Raw genomic sequence first — 6,724 nt, 5'->3', positions numbered from 1 at the left:
CACCGGAAAGACCAAGCCTTGATTAGAAGCTTGGAGTTTTCTGCCCTGCCCCTTGTTTCCCGGAGAAGGGAGAAGGGCCAAAAATGGAATTAATGATCAATCATGACTCCATAAAGTCCCCCCAGTACGGGGTTCAGAGAGCTTCCAGGTTGGCGAACATGTGGACACTGGGAACAGCAGCATTCCTGGAAGCTCTCTGTCACCTTCCACATACCTTGTTCCCATGCGCCTCCTCCATCTAACTGTTCATCTGCATCCTTTTTTTTTAATTTTAATTTTTTTATTTATCAGAGAGAGAGCATGCACGAGCAGGCAGAACAGCAGGTGGAGGGAGAAGCAGGCTTCCCGCTGAGCAGGGGGCCTGATGCGGGGCTCGATTCCAGGACTCTGGGAACCTTACCGGAGCCAAAGGCAGACGCTTAACGGATTGAGCCACCCAGGCGCCCCTGTCCATCTGTGTCCTTATCATACCCTTCAACAAACAGGTAAACGTGTTTCTCTGGGTTCTATGAGCCACTCTAACAAATTAATTGCACTTGAGGAGGGGGCTGTGGGAACCTCTGATTTATAGTTCTAACGACCTGTACTTGCCTATAGTATCTGAAGTGATGGCGAGGGCAGGGGGAGGGGGGTGTACAGTCTTGTGAGATTGAACCCTTGACCTGTGAGACTTGACGCTATCTGATAGTGTCAGTAATGAGTTCAATCCTCTCAGCCCCCAAGAGTGGCTTGTTGGTGTGAGGGGAGCCGTCTTCCCTGCCCCGTTCCCCGCCACTACACGTTGGATTGTGCCCAGAACTAAAGTCATAGTTAATGAGAATTTAAAAAAAAATATGTGGGGCCAGATTGTAAATATTGTTTTACAATATTTTTTCATTTTACAGTGTATCTTTGAGTTCACTCCATGTCAGTGGACTTAGAGATATGACATGTAAAGGGCTTGGAAGATGCATGTCAAACAGTGGTTATGGTGGGAAAGAGATTAGGTTTGGGGCTAGTTGATGAAAGGGAACCTGACTTTTTAAAAAAGTATTTATTTAAGTCATCTCAACACCCAATGTGGGGCTTGAACTCACAATCCGGAGATCAAGAGTCACATGCTCCTAGGACCCAGCCAGCCAGGCATCCTGGTGAACCTTACTCTTTTGCCTTTTGTTTTCTTTTTTTATAACATTGGGCTCATATATTATCTGTGCAATTAGTAATACATTTACGTTTTAAGACTCAAACTCTAAAAGGTCAATTTGTTCCCTATCCCCACTCTGTTGTCCGTATGTTTCGGATTCACTCTCATTGAATTATTCTTCCACTCAGTTATTGCTGAGCACCTACTGTATGCATGGCATTGTGTTAGACGCTAAGGGCTTATAAGAAATTTAAAATATGTTTTGGTTTCAGGGGCGCCTGGGTGGCTCAGTGGGTTAAGCCTCTGCCTTCGGCTCAGGTCAAGATTCCAGGGTCCTGGGATCGAGCCCCGCATCAGGCTCTCTGCTCAGCGGGAAGCCTGCTTCCCCCTCTCTCTCTGTCTGCCCCTCTGCCTACTTGTGATCCCTCTCTCTCTGTCAAATAAAAAAAAAAATTAAAAAAATATGTTTTGGTTTCTGTTGATGAGCAATTTTAAATCTGGGTAGGAGAATTGCAGGGCAATCACTCCCTTGAAGTCAGAAAATCAGCATATGATGAAGATTAGACATTACAAATAGTATTTTAAGGGCAAAATGTTTCCCAGGCCCAAGGCAGGGAGAGTGAGAAATTGACTGTAACTTAACGAAGAGTTATAAGCTGGGAGAGGATGTGTTGCTCAGAAGGGAAGCCGTCAACCCAAGACACAGAGACGCGGGAACTAGAAGAAGAGTTGGCAGGGCCCACCCAGTGCCCTCATGTCTGAGGGGCTCCTTCAGCTTCTTGAAATGTCTGGGTCACCCGTCAGGGGTGCGGCTGGATCCCTGCGCCCTGCCCCCACCCCAGGAGTGAGGCAGGTAGAAGCAGGGCCCCTACTGTGGTTGTAGAGCTGGAGAAGCTTAGCCGGAAGACTGGAGGAGCAAGTCCAAAGTGAAATCCACTAGGGAGAGGCTGCAAATGAAGCCTCAAGAAGTCCAAGGGCACAACAGAGGCTCAGACGCCAGACTTCAAATGGGCACAAATCTGAGAGGCACAGCCGCGAATTTACTGTCCGCCTCTGTGTGAAGTCGTGTATATATACACGAGCAAGGAGGTCCAGTGCAACGGGATCAAACGACCCTGGGGTGCATTCTTGGGGCCCTAGGTGTGTCAGGCTGTTCTAAAGGCAGTTTATTGGGGACAGGCAGTTTCTCACTGCAGTGGAGGTGAACGTAGCGCGCTATCGCTACCGTTGCTTACCGCCTTTGGACGTGAAATCCATCCAGCTAAGCCCTTTGCTCTGCTTCTACTGTCACTAAGCAACCTTCTCATTAAAATGTGGCCCCTCTCATAGGTCTGCCCAGAGGGCATAATGGGCTGGCTAGCCTGTATAAATAGTCCTTCTCTCTCATTGTAATGTTTTTTCAAAATGAAATGTTTTTCGAAATGTTCTCTTATTACAGAAGGAATAGATGCTAATTATAGGAAATACACACAAGCAAGACGAGAGCATAAAGGTCACCCATAAGGCCCACAACCCAGAATGACCACTGTTCCGTACCTTTGTGATTTTGTGTTGGTACTTGTGTGATGAGTTCGGATCTTTTTAATATGTAAATTTATCTACAATCGTTATCCCTACGGTCATATGTGAATATTTACCTTCGGTGTTCTTTTTTTTTTTTTTTTTGGATTGGATGTGGTTTTATTTTAGATTCAAAGACATTTTTTACCATATTTCATCAGTTTACCTTCAGTATTCTTTCTTTTTTTTCATTCTTTTTTTTTATTTGAAACTTCTTCAATTATATAGGAGCACATTTTCATAAAAGCTTCTAATACAATATAAAACAATATAGGGTAAATTGTGAAAGACCCCAGAAGCAGTTCATAGTAAATAGCTTCGCATTTGTTCTCCGAATTTAGAGATCAGCATTACATACTATTAAAAAAGAAAACCTTGCATCCCTTCTATCACACGTGCTAGTAACTGCTTATTTTTACTACAGATCCTATCGTGAACATCGTATCGTGTCAATAAATACAATTTACATGGTTATTTTCAGCGGCAGCATGGTAGTTCATTGTAGGAATGTACCATAATCTATTGAACTAATACCCTATTGTTGAACATTTAGGTTGTTTTCAACAACCTCCTGTGTAGACCATTATGCATGTGAGTGATCGTTTTCTTGGCATAAATTTTCATGGGTAGAATTGTGGGGTCCGACAATGTGAACATTTGAAGGTCTAATTGCCCTCCACAAAGGACATACCAATCTACACACCCAGCAGTACGAGGGCGCCCATTTTCCTCAGTCCTTGCCTACGCTGAGTATTTTTAATCTTTTTCAACTTCACCAACCTATGGGCACAATAGGGTAGATTACTGTCGGCTTTAATGAGTGTCTGAAATTGTTCCTGAGGTTTATTTATTTAACAGATATAATTCAGGACCAACAATGTGCTGAACACTGTATTAGTTACCAGAGACACAATGGTGAACAAAAATGGCCACAGATACCCATCTTAATGAAGCTTACAATTGAATGAAAGACAGACATTAATCGAAGGATGCAAGGGTGATGAAGGAGAAGTACAAAGAGCTTGGAGGATATAAAATAGGGGACTTGGTCCATCAGGGAAGGCTTCCTGGAAGAAGGGATGATGAGGTTGGTAACTAAAGGGAGAGTTGGAGTCATCAAGCAAAGCAAGGAAATATTCCATAGAGAAAACAACATGTACAAAGACCTTGTGGTAGGAGAGGGCATGGGGAGGCGCTGAAAAGCAGTCAGTGGACTCAGAGCACAAAGAGTGAGGGACAGGTGCAGAGAGGTAGGCCGAGGCTAGGGCATTCAGGCTGGTCAAGTGGGTTAAGGATTTTGGTCTTTAACTGAAACACAAAGGGAAATCATTGACGAGCAGGAGGATGACATGATCAGATCTGCAGCGTGAAAAGACCACCGTGGCTCTAGGGTAGACAAGAGATTGGCAGGGAACATGAGTGGATGCAGGTAGGCCATCCAAGAGGCTGGTAGTTCAGATGAATGATGATGGTGCTGGCTTGGAGCAGTGTGGAGGCTTCGTATACAGAGATCAACGCACAGACACAAACTCTGGTAAGTGTCGGGACATATACTATGGAACCAAGAATCAAGACAAAACCCAATCATTACTGAGTCCTGGCCTATCTCCATCTGGAATCTCTCTCTTGAATCTATTCCATCAACCCTGTTCCAGCTTCTTCTCCTGCCCCGACCAAGCACCAGTCACTTCCGTGGCCTCCCGTTCCTTTTCTGGACCTGTCACCACAAAGATTTTTCTTTCTTTTTTTTTAAGATTTTATTTATTTATTTGACAGACAGAGATCACAAGTAGGCAGAGAGGCAGGCAGAGAGAGAGAAGGAAGCAGGGTCCCTGCTGAGCAGAGAGCCAGATGTGGGGCTCGATCCCAGGACCCTGAGATCATGACCTGAGCGGAAGGCAGAGGCTTTAACCCACTGAGCCACCCAGGCGCCCCTCCCATTCCTTTTCTGCACCTGTCACCACAAAGATTTTTCTTTCTTTTTTTTTAAGATTTTATTTATTTATTTGACAGACAGAGATCACAAGTAGGCAGAGAGGCAGGCAGAGAGAGAGAGAAGGAAGCAGGCTCCCTGCTGAGCAGAGAGCCAGGCAGAGAGAGCAAGGGAAGCAGGTTCCCCGCTGAGCAGAGAGCCCGATGTGGGGCTCAATCCCAGGACCCTGGGATCATGACCTGAGCCGAAGGCAGAGGCTTTAACCCACTGAGCCACCCAGGTGCCCCTCTTTCTTTCTTTTTTTTTTTTTTTTAAGATTTTATTTATTTATTTATTTATTTGAGAGACAGCTAGAGAGAGCACACACAGGGCGAACGGCAGAGGGAGAGAGAAAGGGAGACGCAGACACCCTGCTGAGCAGGGAGCCCAATGCAGGGCTCAATCCTAGGACCCCGGAATCCTGACCTGAACAGAAGGCAGACCCTTAACTGACTGAGCCACTCAGACACCCCAAAGCTTTTTCTTAATAATGGCTTTATTGAGATATAATTCACATGTCATATAATTCTCCCTTTCAAAAGTACAATTCAGTGGCTTTTAGCATTTCACGTATATGTGAAATCACTGTCACAATCTATTTTTAGAACATTTTCTTCACCTCCAAAAGAAAACCTATAGCCATTGACAGTCATTCCCCCTGCCCCTTCCAACCTTTCCAGCTCTAGGCAAATAGGAATCTACTTTCTGTCTCTATAGATTTCCCATTCTGGACACTTAGTAAAATTAGAATTATACAATGTGTCGTCTTTGGTGACTGGCTTCTTTCACTTTGAATCATGTTTTCGAGGTTCATTCATGTCGCAGCACGTATCAGAATTTCGTTCCTTTTTAAGGCAGAATAATAGTCCATTGTATGGACATACCACATGTTTTTTCTCCATCCGTCCATTGATGGACATTTGGGTCGTTTCCACTTTTTGGTCATTTGGGTAGACGTGTGTTTTCATTTCTTTTGGGTCATTCTCCTGAGTCATCTGATGACTATCCTTCACATTTTAGGAACCACCTGCCTGCTTTCTGAAGCAGCTGCTGTCTTACACATTACAGGCAGCTATGAGGGAGCATTCCAATTTCTCCACTTTCTTGCTAGCACTTGCTGTTGTATGTCTCTTTTATTGTTGCTATCCTAGTATGTGTGAAGTGGGTGTTCCTTGTGGTTTCCATTTACATTTCTCTGAAGGCTAATGATGTTGAGCATGTTTTCACAAATGTATTGGCCACCTGTCTGTCTTCTCTGGAGAAATGTCTATTCAGATCATTTGCTTAATTTTTTCACTTTTTTTTTATTGAGATACAATTGACATATGACATTACTGTATGTCTATACTCTCCTAAGCATTTTGCAAATTTAAATATATTTCGAGGTGCCTGGGTGGCTCAGTTGGTTAGGTGCCTGAGTCTTGGTTTTGGCTCAGGTCACGATCTTCGGGTCCTGAGATTGACCCCCGTGTCGTGCGCCATGCTAATTGGGGAATCTGTTTTGGGATTCTCTCCCTCTCTCTCTCCCTCTCCTTCTGACCCTTTCTCCACTTGCATGCTCTCTAAATCAATCAATCAGTCAATTAAATCTTCATACCAGTCCTGTAAAATAGGTACTGTTATTATCATTATCTGAGTTTTACGGGGAGAAAAGAGACCAAGGCACAAAGAAGTTCATTTTTGCCTAAGATCCCATAGCTAGTAAGAGGCATGCTGAAATTTAAACCCACGTTTAAACAATTTATTCAAGCCAAGAGAAATTTGGTGGGCCCAGCTGTCATTGCCTCTTGCCTCATGTCATGAATTTTGCAAGTCCGGTTCACCACGTGATGTGCCGGAGAAAGCAATAAAGATTATGAATTTTATCTGGGCTCGTGCCTTTAATCATGAGCATTTTATGAGCTATTTAGAAGAGATTGATCTCAAGTATGGAGATTTACTGAGCTGCCATCTCCAATCAAGGGCTTTTGGAATAAGAGTTCCCAAATCCAATTTGTTAGACCTCCAGTGATTCACAAGATGATATTTTTGCATGGATGTGACAAGACATCTAAATGCATTGAACT

This window comes from Enhydra lutris, unplaced genomic scaffold, assembly GCF_002288905.1.
Source record: "Enhydra lutris kenyoni isolate GAN:26980312 unplaced genomic scaffold, ASM228890v2 scaffoldscaffold53, whole genome shotgun sequence".
Taxonomy (NCBI): Eukaryota; Metazoa; Chordata; class Mammalia; order Carnivora; family Mustelidae; genus Enhydra; species Enhydra lutris.
This window is presented reverse-complemented; position numbering follows the sequence as displayed.